The sequence below is a fragment of the Eptatretus burgeri genome, chromosome 12, assembly GCF_056783735.1.
Source record: "Eptatretus burgeri isolate ZD-2024b chromosome 12, Ebu_testis_v1, whole genome shotgun sequence".
Classification (NCBI taxonomy): Eukaryota; Metazoa; Chordata; class Myxini; order Myxiniformes; family Myxinidae; genus Eptatretus; species Eptatretus burgeri.
The window spans coordinates 63895200-63909991 of record NC_140972.1 but is presented as its reverse complement, the minus strand read 5'-3'; the positions used below and the strand labels follow the sequence as shown (position 1 = coordinate 63909991).

The 14792-nt window shown below is 48.2% G+C and overlaps 1 protein-coding gene across 3 annotated transcripts in view; it reads left to right on the top strand.

Moving 5' to 3' along the window:
* The window catches only part of PTPRA (protein tyrosine phosphatase receptor type A), a 215885-nt gene continuing 201093 nt past the window's right edge, over nucleotides 1-14792 (top strand). For all 3 annotated transcript variants that reach the window (XM_085848261.1, XM_085848260.1, XM_085848258.1), the window contains exon 1: nucleotides 1-153. The gene's annotated coding sequence lies outside the window, so the exon portion shown is untranslated. The remainder of the gene's footprint in view (nucleotides 154-14792) is intronic.

Sequence of the window (14792 nt, the reverse complement as noted above, 5' to 3'; positions counted from 1 at the left end):
CGGTGACGTCACGCGTTCGAATTCGACTCGGTGACGTCGGGAAAAGCGTAGGAGCTTCCGCCTTATCGCATATTCGGGTGACGTCAAGCGAGCAGACTCCGGGGCGGTCGGTGCGACATGGCGGTGTGCTGCTTGTGTCACAGCGTTCCTGAGGTAAGTCTCGGTCTTGCGGTGGACACGAGTTGGATACCGACTTGTACTCGAAAGCGTCGAGGATGTGGAAAGGACGTTCATCGGTGCTTTAGTGTTGCGACCAGATGCGACTGACTGCTTGTAAGGGTCACGCTTTAGATATTGATATTGATGGTGATCATTGACATTCAGATCGATGTGGAGGTAAAGAAGTCCGTGGAGGCGATGTGGTCCGAGCACGATACCTCACCCCTTGTAAGGTTAACGGTCCCTGTTCCCAGCGGCTGAGTGGGAGGGAATGAGCTGATGGGATTTATAAATTGGTTCGTGTGCACGGTTTTCAAGGTGTCCTCATCATGAACCGAAACATCTGCGATGGTTGAACAACAAGTGGGGACAAACGTGGATACAACACGGGCACGGCGGGCCGAAATTCTGGGTTCTTTTGAAGGAAAATCCTGAAGGTGTACGTACCACCGTGCTCGTACATGCGTTACATTTTTTTTTTCCCCACAGACACGGCATCAACTGCTCATGTTCTCTGTTCTGCTAAAGAGGCTTGAGAATTGTAGAACTGGTTCGACACCCACGTCTTACAAAGGAAGCGGCTTCGACAGATTGGAGAATATAATAAATAAACCACACCACACCACACCACTGCCAATAGTTCTCAAATCGAAAGTCTTCAGTCGTATCCTGTAAAGGGAAGCTCTGATTCATATCTGTGAACCCAGGTTAAAGCCGGTTTCCAATGCTTTGGGTCGACGTTGACGTTCCCTCGTTGGGCAAGCCGTTTCGAGTGTTGTTCGAATTGATCTGGGAACGAGAAACGAACTCACAATTTCACTCACGAATTACAAACTCGCAGCAAACGCCAACATTTTAGAGGGGGGGGGAAGGCAGGGGAGAGGGTTGGAGGGAGGGGGAGAGAAAGGGTGAGGAGGTGAGAGGAAGGGAAGGCAGACGTGGGGTGGAGCGTTAATTACGATTCGTACTGTTTCATCAAAATGATTCTGCGTAGAATAACAGTGAAAGTGGAAACAAAATAATGTCTGAAATCCATTTTCTACCGGTCATACTACAAACACTGCCCAGACATGTCTGGACATAAACATGGTCCGAAGACAAACACCGCCCGGACGCGTTGTTAAGGAAATAACTACGTTCCATTAAGTGTTTATTAACCCCTAGGAGTCATTTCTACAACACTACCCCCATCATCCTCCTTCAGTCTCTGCGAGTTTGTTCTCACAAGATGGGACCACTACACACCTCTAGTCTCTTCGGCCCACCAAAGGACCAGTGCCCACTGCTCACCCAGGGCCAAGACGCCTTCTTTCCATAATCTACTCCCTGTGAGCCACACTACTAGTCTGCTAAACAACTTTTGCACCTTTGCAATAATAACTTTTCCACCGTAAGCACCAACATCAGAATGGTATCCCATTCCAAAACATCTGAATCTCCTCTATCTAACGCTAATCAAAGTGGGAATTTATCTCCACAGGGGGTGTAATTGCTCTTCTTCACACCCTCCTTCTTTGTACCATTCCTTCAATCCTCATCTACTAAACAAAATTCCCAAAAGATCTGTGCTTGTGCTGCCCATTTGGGATCAACCATCTTGTTCCATTTCACCCACGCACCTCATTCACTTCATCACATCAATTCATTCCAAACTCCGTCTGCACGGAATGAGGAAGAAGAAGGAAGGCCTCAAATATAACATCTGCCAAATGGAAAAAAAATATATATATCCCCATGTCAATTTAAATTGCAGTCCTTGTAGTAATCCCTGTAATTCTAAATGCCTCCTGACAGCCTGCTTGCTCTGTTTCTGCCCTTTAAATCATCCCTTGGGCCATGTGGATCCCCCATGGATTTGGCCTCCATGGCCGACACATGTGCTGCAGAACATCCACCAAGCCCACATGCGATCCGTGGAGATTCCACAGCCGTGGTCGCCAAGCACACTTTGGCCATGTTCCCTGCCCGAACACGGCTTGCCATGCCTCCTGCATGGCCCACCATGCATTGCACACTCCACGGGGGCCCGACATGAACTCTCCCTGCACGTCTTGGTTCTCCCATCATTTCTTTAATGTTTGTGGGAGGGAATGTGCAAATTTTCCTTTTGTCTACCCCCTCCCTTCCTAAAGGGCTCCTGGGGGATTTGTCCCCTCCCCAATTTATCTTAAGGCTCGCTCCTTTTCTGCAAGGCTTATGGGGACCGTGAAACATGCTCAACCGTCTTCGTTTCCTTTTAATCCTCCGGGTTTCCCATAAAACGCTGAGTGAGCATTCAAATCCCCTTCTATTTCTAACTGGGGGCTCTCACACACGCATGATCTGATGTGCGGAACCTCTTTCTGTCCCTCGGCTATTCTCGAGTGAGAATCGTACCTGCTACTTGCTGGGTAAGCGACTCTATACCCGCCGCTACGCAGTCTGTCCCTACTGGTTGTGGCTTCCCCGTTCGTGTCCTCGGTCTCCCTCCATGTCCATTCCACACGTCGCACTTACAGGTGCCATATCGGCCTGCTCATCACACTCACCAGGCACATGTACTCCGTCGCACACTCATCTCCCCCCACCCACACCTGTGTCAACACGCATATGCTGTGTGGCTTCGGCCTCAAGGTGCGGCTGCTCGTTGTGTACTGAAGCACATGGGTAGCAAACCGGCTGTGTAATTTTCACTGCACAGTGTCATGGTTCAGGATGCAGGTTCAAGCAGCTCTCGCTCGGAATCGTACACCGCACGCACAGGCACGTACACCTCCCTTTGGAGAGTGACCGTCCAAACCTCTGTTACCTGGACCATTTGCTCTCCGTTCATCTCATTACTAATTGCTTCATAACTTGAAAGCTAACAGTGTCCACGTACCTGTTTGTTGCGGTAATCGCCGGCTTCACCTCACAATCGCACTTCTCCGCCGGTTCCTCCGGCACAAATTCCTCCTGTCCTACCTGTGGGGTCACTCGCGACTCACCCACCTTTATCCCCATGCGTCCTTCAACCTCCATTCTTTCGACTACCTCGAACCTCCTTGCTATCTCCTCATTATGTTCCGGTTCAATTGTATTTACATCCGTCTCCATTCCCGTTTTAACTTCTACTTCCGCGTTCATTTTATTTTGCTCCCTCTCCCTTACTGGCATGATTTCTCTTTCTCTCCTAATCACCCCCATCTTTGCTGCTCCCCTGGTATGTCCCTAATCCCCGCTATCACACTGCCCTGACCGACTGCAATCTTCTTCTTCGCATTCTGTGTTCCTGCCAGGTTGGCCCCCATGGTCTCCATTTTGGCCATCAGCTCAGCTTGACCCATTTCAATTTTGGTTCCCAGCTCAGCCTTCAGCTCTGCTCCCAGCCTATCACCATTAGTTTTTATGTCCTGCCTCAGGTTAGCCTGCCCAACCATCATATCAGCCTCATTCTGGCTTCCATTCCTTAAAACATGGCCATTATGGCTGCAAATTGCTGGCTGTGGCATCACCGACCTGCTGCTCCCCACTTGTTTATTTGGGGGCTGTGGGCTGACTGGGGGCAAGTCCATGGAGCTACCGGGTAATGGGGGTGACTCCATTGTGCCCCCTTAAGGTCCTTCCCCTGTAGACTATGCCCATCAGGGTTGCGGTGTTTTCTAATAAATGCTGCCCCTGCTGGTTCCATTCGTCTTGGTCCGACATAGTTGTCTCAAAATTTTGTGCTCACTGCGTGCTCCACAAATTGGCTTTGCGGTGTGAGAATTTGCACCTTTTGGTTCATTCCCACTCTTGACACCAATGTAACAGTTGTTGGTCATTCTGGTTGCCCGGTTCAAATCCAGTGAGTCACGTCAAAGCGACTACGATAGTCGACCACTTTGAAGACTCCCTGTCGGATCCTCTCATCCAAAGTCGTGTTACCATACAAATTGGAGTCCCCAAATCCGGCGAGTCTTGTGCCGATAACCGTCAAGTGCCTTGATCTAATTAGGCCGAGCAAACCTGAAGGCCCGTGACACAGTCGTCTGGCAGTACAGAGACTGCAACCAATCAAGGACGTTTTCAAACCACCAAACAAAGCCAACCAGGACAACCAGCATTAACCTGAGACAGTCAGATTGAAAAAGGAAATGGCATGTGGAGGAAACGGAAGGAGCAACTAGAAGGGCACTTGGTAGAGTGCATACCTTCGCCATGTAATGCCTGATCCACGAGAACATATCGGGCCCAATACGTTTTTGAAATATCATGCGATACACTGCCTGGTGTTGGTTTCATGGTTAGGGTGATGGGCTTGGGATCTGAAGATCCTGAGTTCAAATCCCACTCGACTGTTGAATTGATACCAGGTGGGGTTTGACTCCGCCTGTCATCCTTCCCAGGTCGGCAAAATGAATGCCAACTTGCTGGTATACTGTGTCGGAGTGGTGACTCGTCCACGATTGTGTCCAATAGCCAAGGAGACTGCTTCGGCAGCACCAACGCTCGGCAGAGTATGGTCCCAATGGATGAATGGATGGCTGCGATACAGTACAATATCGTTTTTTGGCCCTGTCAATTCTGAAGCATCACTTTAAAAATTAAATAATCATCGTGTCCAGATCCAGATTCAGATCTTCACCAACATCAAACCAATTCGTCCTTGCCACACACCCAACCTGTCCACCAAGTTTCGTCTGAATCCATCCACAACTTTTTGAGATATCTTGCTATATATCTGTTTAGCATTATCTCTCAATTGTGAAGAATCACTTTAAAAATGATCAGTTCCGGATTCGGATCTTCACCAAAATGGAATCAATTCTTCCTTGTCAAACACCCAACATTTCCACCAAGTTTCATCCAAATCCATCCACAACTTTTTGAGATGTTGTGCTTTATATCATTTTGGCCCCATCTCTCAATGGTGAAGAATCACTTTAAAAAATTTTAATAGCCGGATCTGAAACCGGATATTCACCAAAATCGAATCGGTTTGTCCTTGTCACACACCCAAACTGTCCACAAAATTTCATCCAGATCTGGCCACAACTTTTTGAGATATCTTGCACACAATCAAACAAACAAACAGACAGAAAGGGGTGAAAACATAACCTCCTTCACCTTCAGTGGCGGAATGCAAAAAGAATCCCCTTAGCCCACAACTGGACACGTACCCATGAAACCAACTAATGAAAAGGATGGCTTAATTATCTCTTGCCTTATCGAGAGACGGAGATGGAGAGATTTTGGGCCAAACCCGGCAAAGTCGTGCAGGGTCTCCCTGCTTAGCTCTTGCAAACGTCCTGGAGCTGGGATGGGGTGACAGGAGAGATGGATGTGATCTGTGGGGTGGGTGCGGCATCGGCTGGATATGGCTTCCATTCCCGAGCTCAAAATACGTACAGCCTCCCGGTGTCGCGTCCATCCATTTCTCCACCACAATTCTTGCTGCACCTGCCTTTTATGAGCTCGCTCACCACCTCAACAATGACGATTCACACCACACCCTCCCTCTCACCATTGGCCCATATCACCACCTTGACAATAACGATTCACACCCCCCCCCAACCTTTCACAAGACTCTGTGAGGCATCATGGTCCCGCAGGTATGACAATATTTTCCACCTAAACTTTCGCCCCTCACAGCATTGCGAGCGCTAAAAAGACACATTTTAGACCGATTTCTCAAAGGAAAGAACATAAAACATTGGTTAACATGGCTGAGGATTTTATATACAGGCACGAGGGTGGCATGTGTATCAAGAATCACATTACTTTTATTACTTGTATCTAATTACTTTTATGCTTATTCTAAACACTCATTGAGAAAATAAGTTTAAAATCTCATTTACAAAGAAATAGAAATCTCAGGAAAGTGAACCAAACATTTATTGAAAGCTTATGACATGGTTTTTTTCTGTCACTGATTACGATTGCAGTAAGTCATTGCAAGAGTTAGTGATGGCCCAAAGTCTGAAATTAGCATTTACGCAACATCTCTGAAATTGCCATTTACGCAGAACCCTTGTAATTGACCTTCTCGATGTGTGCTACTCAGACAGGCATTGATCCTGACTCGAAAGTTCTGTCCAACTTTCCTGTAGGTCTCGTGTCACACTGCCTGGAGGTAGTCTGACACCTCCTGCTTCAGATAATCCAGTGTGGCAGGGCAGTTGGCGTAGACAGAGCTCCAGAATAATCCAGAACCAGTAGCCCAGAGAGTTCAAGTCTGGGCTATGGAGTGCCCACCCAGGACAACGAGACCCTTTCTGAAAAGCTGCCACAGGGAAGTGATGGTGTCACCAGCTGTATGTGGTGGTGGTGGTGCACCATCCTGCACAAACCAGGTCATGCCGAGCTGGTTTGGGGTGACCTTTTGGGCTAGATCATTATGGAACTTCTGAAGCATCGCCTGGTAGCGCTCATCATTGATCATCACCGACCTGCTGTTGTCAGTCTCAAACCAGTAAGGCCATAGCGTTCTCCATCTGGCATTGAAGGTGCTGAAGCATGTGACCTTCGGCCCTTTCAGGTACCTCTCGGTGATCTCAGGTGGTTCTGCCTCCCAGGAAATGTTGTTGTGGTTGTTGATGGCACCGTTCAAGTGGAAATGGACTTCATCACTGAACCAGATCAGGTTGATCCAGTTTGGGTACCGCTCCATCCTGTCACTTCGCCAATTACACGTATCAAGTCTTCTCACATTGTCTTAATTCAGTTTATGCCGAATAGAGATAATATGTGGGAAAAGCTTCACTTCCTCAGTGAGGATACACCAGATATGTTGGTTTGATGCCTAGCTCCCTGGAGCGCTGGCGGTGGGACTTCTTGTCCACTGCAGAATCCCGCACGGCATTGATGTTGGCTTGGCTCTTGGTTACTAATGCTGGCCTGCCACTGTTGCCCTGGCTTTGGTTGTGCACTGTACCCTTGTGCTCAAAATGTTTCACAATATGTTGAGTGGCACAATTTGTGGGTCTATCACGTGTTCTGAGGTCGTATTCCTGGCAGAACCTCCGGCAGGTGTCTACATATGATTTGGTCTCATACCACAGAGCCACCACTTTTGTCTTCTGCTTCACTGTCAATAGCATAGTTGAGCTATGGAGCTAGAAATCCCAGGGAACAAATACCACGATAGCACCACCAAACCCTGAAAAGGAAAACTGTACAGGTCAAAAAATAAAGAAATGGCGGTCAGTCAAAGTTGCATCAATCTTTTTGTAAACACCGTGTGTCCAAAAAAAAAAAAAAAAATGTAGTTGTGGGTACTGAGTGTATGATGAGGGAGTTGATCCCCGTTTCTCCTCTGAAGAACCGGACCACACACACCCACACATTGAGACCTGGGGCTGGAGCATTTACAATCCATGCTATCTTCCTGGCAAAGGTCTGCATGCTTGCATCCTCCTACATGCAGCGACCTTTGCATCCCACTGGTCGGCTTACTCCGAATCTGATTCATACATGCTACAGTCTCTTCAGCAGAGCAGGGATGGTGGGGGACCAGTGGGAGGGTTCTGAGAGAGATAGAAGGGTGGAGAGAGAGAGAGAGAGAGGGAGGGAAGAGGAAAGAGTGGGGGAGAGGGGTGGGAGAGAGAGGGGGAATTGGTTGGGAGGGAGAGGGGTAATGGATTCTGGAAGATGTGACGCCCAGTTTCTCGTCCATCCGAGAGACGACACACACATTGATGAATCACCTTTCCAGTGAAATGCCAGGATGACAGTTTCTAGCTGCGCTGGGATTCTAATCCAGGCTACACAGGGTGACCTTGTGTACCTTTCGGCTTTCCTGCCATGACGTGGCAATTCCTTACTTCATAACTGAAAAGCTTTTTTTTCTCATTGTTATCATGTAATATGTTTTGCCTTCATACCTCTAATGTAGAACTGTGCTATCGCAATTGAAACTTGAAGAACGTGCACCAAGTGGCTTCACTACGCAGTGCACGAAACGTTTGAAGAAACGTTTAATTGTTATTTGCATTTATCTATGCCGAAGTGTCGGGTCATATCGTGGAAGAGCAAAAAGGGGAATGTCATGGAAAATAAAATTTCACATTATCAGCGAGCCAGCAACCGCCTGTTTCACCACAAAACAACACGTGGCCAACAATGCACGCGAGTGCCCCTGAACTTTGTTCATGTCCATCGACATACAGTATTCAGTGACAGTGTGAACATTGCAGAGCGCTCGCCAAGTGGCTTAAGCACCCCAACAAAACGGTTGATAAGAAACGGCTCGCGTGGCACGTGATAAGCAATCACCGAACCGGCATGTTAAACATACACCTCCCGTACTCCGGAGACGCCTGAAATATCAAGTATGTCCGAATTGGACAAATTAACGCTTTTTTAGGAGTCGGAACTGCTTTTAAGTTTTGATATTCGTTTTCTTTTAAGAGATTCTCAAGGTTATTGCATGTGTGAAAATGAAACAAAGCCATGGACGCTGCCGGCTCCGGGTGCTTATAAGCACTGCAAGGTATCCAGGAATTCAGAGCTATGATGAACAGGCATTCGATAATATGAGTGAGGAAAGTGAAAAAAAAAAAAAACTTTATCGTTATGAAATCATTGCTGCCTTTTCCCAAGTCAAGGCATGGTTGAGCAGGCCAAAAACATGGTGGCTTCTGACCCTCATGAGGTTGCTGAGGAAATGCCTGAAGACCCCAGAGAGCGAGGTGGCCAAGGATGTGCCTGAAAATGGATATAATTAAATAAGACCGTTAATTATCTTCAAAAGGGGTGTTTTAATTATCGCAAACACCCAATTTTGACTCGTGCACTCCCTTTGAGTTCCCTTAGTATGCATGTAAAGTTTGAAGGTGATAGGTGTCGTGGTTTTGGAGTTATGGAGGGGACACCACACACACACACACACACACACACACACACACACACACACACACACACACACACACACACACACACACACACACACACACACACACACACACACACACACAGTCACATTCTGACATTTTTTCATATCGATATCCAATTAGAGTCCAAATGCCTGTTCACATTTCCATGTCAGACTTGCATCGACACAGCTCTGTGCAAACCAAATCCCTTATTCGGCATGGATGCTTTGCTGATGAACACTTATTTGTTACGTTTGTGTTAATGGCACAACAGTTGCACCTCACTAACTCGCCAACAGCAGTTGGTGCTGGTTCAACCTTTGACAACTCTTGAACCATTTGGTTGTCTTCTCTTATATAACCAAACTAGAAGGGTCGAGAACTACTGGGTGAAGAATTGCATTCTGCTCCCACTCAGCAGCTTGGCAATGAGCTATGTGGATATGTTGTAATCCAGGCTTTAGATGTCGGTGGCAGCAAACCAACACCTTCGTCAATGCCCTGTTGCTTGAACAAGGTCTGCCTGAGGTTGTCTGGTTGTGTGATGTTGACACCCTCTTACAGAAGAGACTGCACAGAAATGATAATGAGCCCTTGATGGCATCATCAGAAGGTTTGCCCTCCAATTCCCAGAGGAGATATGGAAGCCATAGTTCTGGGATCAGCCTTCAAATGGAAGCCATTCAAGAATGTTTCCAGACATGCCTTTTATTTACCTCTGATATGGCCCGATGTGTCACAACCAGTCAGTGCATGCCACTTACACAATCCCCTTGCTTTATCTTTTCAAAGTGCATCATAAATTGGTTGCAGCATGACAAGTCGGTGCCAATTATTTGTACCCATCAGCATAGCTTCTTTCAAACCAAGAGGAGGAACTCACTTTGATGCAAGAAGCAATACATCTGTGTCTTGACATATATATATATATATATATATATATATATATATATATATATATATATATATATATATATATATATATATATATATATATATATATATATGTATGTATATTGTTACGAATTTGGGAATTCGATTGCACACAACATTCAGGTTCCTTTAGTCAGCTATGTTGATAAGTGCTTGTTCCCGAGATAGCTCACCTTTCATTGTTTAAATGTTCAGAAATCGATTAGATGCGCTGCAGATCGATTTAATAGTTAGGAAACAAAAAATGGAGACATCCCTCCCCCTCTTCCGCGAAGAGGAAGAACCACCCTGCCATCCCGTGACTCGTGATGTCAACAACTCCCTCCGACCCGTGGCTGAGCGGGGGATGTAGCACGAGGGCATGAGTCATGAGTCACGCCTGGAGCGGGGGAAGGGTGGGAGAAGGATAAGAGGAGATCTTTTCTTTTGTTCGGGGGCAGAGTTGGAGAAGGGAGTTGAGGGGAGTCGTTCAGCAGACCTTCGAGTCCTGTTTGGCTTGGGTTAGGGTTGGGGCCTTCGGAAGCTTTTTGCTTCGGCTGGCTCAGTGAGCTTCGGCTGAGGCCTGGCTCAGGAGGAGGCTTTTTGGAGGCTTTTTGCTTTGATGGTTCCGTGAGCTTCGGCTTCTGATTGGCTCGGGAGAGCTTTTTGCTTCGATCTGCTTTGCTTGGAAGGAAGTTAAGCCGGTCACTCGGCTCGAGCTATGAGTGATGGCTTCTTCTTCTTGGTTCGTGGAGCTCTTTGTTCTCCATTTTGGTTCCCGGCTTGGTGCGACTCATCAACCTCTTCGTGGAGGTGGTTCCTCGGGGAAGTGACGCATCGCGGGGAACGATCGGCGCCTCATCTCACCAGCACGTGTTGAGAAGCGCGGGAGGATTCGTGGGAGCACGGGAAGGATCGCAGCTCACGGCGATTGGATCCAGCTCGCTCTCGCTGGAGCCCGGGTCCGAACAACTTGAAGACCACACAAGGTGGAGAGGTTCGAGATAGGTTCTGGGTTTCAGCTCACCTGTCCTCCGAGCTGGAGCTCGTTATTAAAGGCCTCTGCCACCATTTCTTGGGTGTTTGTGTGTGTGCGAACGTGTGTCCGTGGACCCGTCTAATAAGTAGGAACTGCTGTTAAATGCAAGTGACTGTACATAATAAGTAGACGGTTGTAGTTCTTTTGTCGTGCTTTTGTTGCTTGTATAATTGCATACGTGTTTTGCCTTGTTTAATTGCATATGTGCTTTATTATAATGAATGTCCTTGTGTGAATGTAAACCTGTTCGTTGCGTCCATTCCCTTATTGAACTGCCCCATCTTGCACTCGGAATATAGTTGGTTTTTAAATAGCCGGTAAAGTGATCGGTTCCAACGGGACTGCGCGATAATACCCCGCTCGTTTATCCCAAAAGGAAGCGAGCTGCTTAAGCGGCTCGTTTCCAAGCGGTCCCGTTGAGTTACAATCTCTCAGTAACCTACCCACGCGAATGATTTGGCGATCGGACCCTGTAGAGTGCGGACAAGGTTGTGGTGTGGTTAAAAACGCACCCGTGGCTGGTTTCCGGCGTTGATCCGGAAAGCCGCGACTGGATTGTCCGTTCAGTGGGCGAAGCGACCGCTATTGGTTAGACGCGGTTGTTCGCACGCCGGCGGGTGGAAATCTACAATATATATATATATATATATATATATATATATATATATATATATATATATATATATATATATATATATATATATATATATATATATATATATATATATATATATATATATATAGTGTTATGGATTTGGAAACCATTTGCATACAGGCAGCAGTCCCTAAGCTTAGTTATTTCGATAAGTATGTGTATAGTTAGATTCCTCCCTGTGTTTAATGGGTGATTAAGTGTATGTGCGCTGCGAGTTATTTTGTAGTTAGTTTTTTTTAATATATCCAACAACAACAACACCACCTGCTTCGTTCCACCACCCAACCAAACCTTCATGCACTGACTCCATTGCCCACGTGTTTTTGGCTGAAGGCGTGGGCGGAGCCTCCATCGCCTCAGATCGAGACTCCGCTCCGAAGAAGGGCATGGAGCGTTTCCTCCAGCCAATGGGAAGCCAGAATGCCAGAAACTACTACAGAGCCTCTTCGGGGGGCGGGCCACCGAGACGCCCCGACACACTTCCCCGACACACTTCCCCGACACACCCCCGTTCATTGAGGAGGCGAGTTACCTCAGGACGGACTCCTCCCACTTCACGTGAGGAATGAATAATAGTGGGGGCGATCCGGTTGGCAAAGAAGAAGAAGCCTGGGCGTCTTGTTGGCCCTCCCTTTGCCTGCTGGCGTTCTCGTCTTGCCTGCAAGTGCTCGTCTCGTCTCATCCGTTCTCATACTGGCTGGCGTCCGCTGCGTCATACCTGGTGCTAAGTGCAGCGACGAAGGTAGGAGTCACCAACCTACTCTTGCCTGTGGGTTCGAGTCACCCCCCCCCACCCCCCTCCCCGAACCAACTCGTCTCGACCAGACCGCACGAGGCGGAAAGGTGCCCGACCGAACTCTTACCCTCAGCTCGCCTTCCCTCCCGAGCTGAAGGGTCCAATAAAGATCCGATAGGGTCCATTTATTTTGGGTGCGTGTGTGTGTGTGGTGCCTGTCCTTTAAGAAGAAATTGTTAAGTGCTTATTGCTCATTGTACATTGCATATTTGTGATTTAGTCTGCTCTGTGTCTCCCCCCCCTCCCTCCCACTTGTAAATAAACCCCTGTTAAATGTTCCAGTTCGTTGCCCGTATTTTCTTTCATTGGCCCAGCACGGTGTGGGCTTGAGAAGTAGTCAGGCCGTTTGTGCCGTAAGTTGTCATTGGGACCGGCACGGCTCTGGTAACTCCGCTCTGTTACGCCGGATCCGAGTCGGTACACGCCACTCATTTCGGACCGACCGAGGGTGTGGCTTCCCCGGTAGTTAGACGGCGTGAGTACTTAGGTAAATTGATATAGACAATTGGACCCTACCTCACCCCGTCGAAATATTGGCGACCACGGTCCTTTAAGTGACCTGTTCACTCCGGAGTTATCCGGGGTGACGACCTTTTAATTCCGGGTGTTCGGTGGAAGACTGCCCTATTGCTCCATCTCGCAGTCGTTCCTCGCCACCAACCCCCGGCCCACAACAATATATTTTTTTTGTTGCGAATTCGCGCCCCGCCGGTGTGCGAACGACCGCTTTTAACCAACAGCGGCTGCTTCGCCCACCGACCGTGCAATTCAGTCGTGACCCTCTCGGAACAATGCCGGGAGCTAGTCACGGGTGGGGGTTTAACCTCACCACAACTCAGTCCGCATTCTACCCACGTGAAATAGGGTCCGATGGTCGATTTACCTAAGTACCCGCGTGGATAGTGTACCAAGGAGTTGTACCACGCCACAGGTCGACTCCGGACACGAACCGCTTAAGCGGCTCGTTCCGTGCTACAGGGATAACCGAGCGGAGTTATCATCGACCTTGACGGTTCAGATTATTTACCGGGTGTTTTAAACCCACTACCAATCCCTTACGTGATGCAAGATGGAGATTCAATCAAAGGAAAAGACGCAGAAAAATGGGGAACAAATAGACCAGCACATTTATTCCGCGCCACACGGCAGCACGGAAGGCACGTATATTACAGTCAAGCAAGAAAAAAACAAGCGAAGAGACACACGCAGATCTACGACCGAATAATGCAATTCACATTGCAACACTTATAACAGTTCTACTTCACCAGACTGGCGCCACACACACACGTTTACACAGAACCCAAAATAAATGGAAGTCGCGACTTCCCTTAGCGCGTCGTCCAGCCCTTGGCGCCTGTAACTCCGAGTCCCTCCGGCGTGGTCCACTGGGCTCGTGCCTCGCGCCTGCATGTGTCGTCCGCCCGACAGGAACGAACGAACAGAACCTCTGACCAGGAACAATCACCACAACTCTCGACAATTCCCCTTCAGGGACAAGGGAACGACGTTCTTGTCGACCTTCACGCCCACGCCTTTTGTAGGGTCGGGCTCCGCCCTTCGCCCCACCTCCCTTCTGGAAGCTTCCCAAAAAGGGGCGTGCCCTCTCGTTCCCCCCTCCCCGCACCGTGCGGGGGACGAGGAAAGTCAGTTTTGGCTCGGGGCCAGGGAATTATTCCCCCAAAATCAGGCCCCCACCTTTTTCACCTTTTACCTCTGGTTCAAATCGCACCTCTCCATGCCAAAGCGCGGAAAAAGCAGGAGGGAAAATCCAGCGGGAGTTTTTGGTGGGAGATGCCCCTTCGCACCCTTGTTGCTACTGCCACTCCGCTCCTTTCATTCGTCCCGCGGAGATCATGACCGCACGGTGCTCGTTGAATGGCGAGTGGCGAAGTTGGTGGTAGCGTAGTTGTGGAAGGTGGCGTCGTGGTGTGAATGGCGTGATTGATGGCGTGATCGTTGAGATGTTGGTTGTGGCGATGTTCGTGGTTGTTCTTGCACCAAAGTAACGACAGCAAAAGAAAAACGGCTAACTGAAGAATCGCAGCCCGAATGGATCACATATATTCCCTCTAAACAACGGGTTTGGGCTAACTACACATGAACTTACCGATATATCTCACCTGAGGACCCTTTATGGTGTAATGCAAATTTCCACAGCCGTAACAATAAAAATGAACTGTAGATCTTCCTTTTGCAGCTTCTACAGCATGCACACAAGGAACCCAGATGCAGGAGGAGGCCGTTCAGGCCATCTTGCCTGTGCCACACCAACACCAGTCCAAATATATCCATCAAAACGATGTAATTCAATTGAAGGAATGAGGGGTAGAGTGCAGATGAGACAATGTGGCACACTCAGAGATATCCTAATGGTGCTAAAATACAATAAAAATAATATAAGATCATCAAAGTATCGGT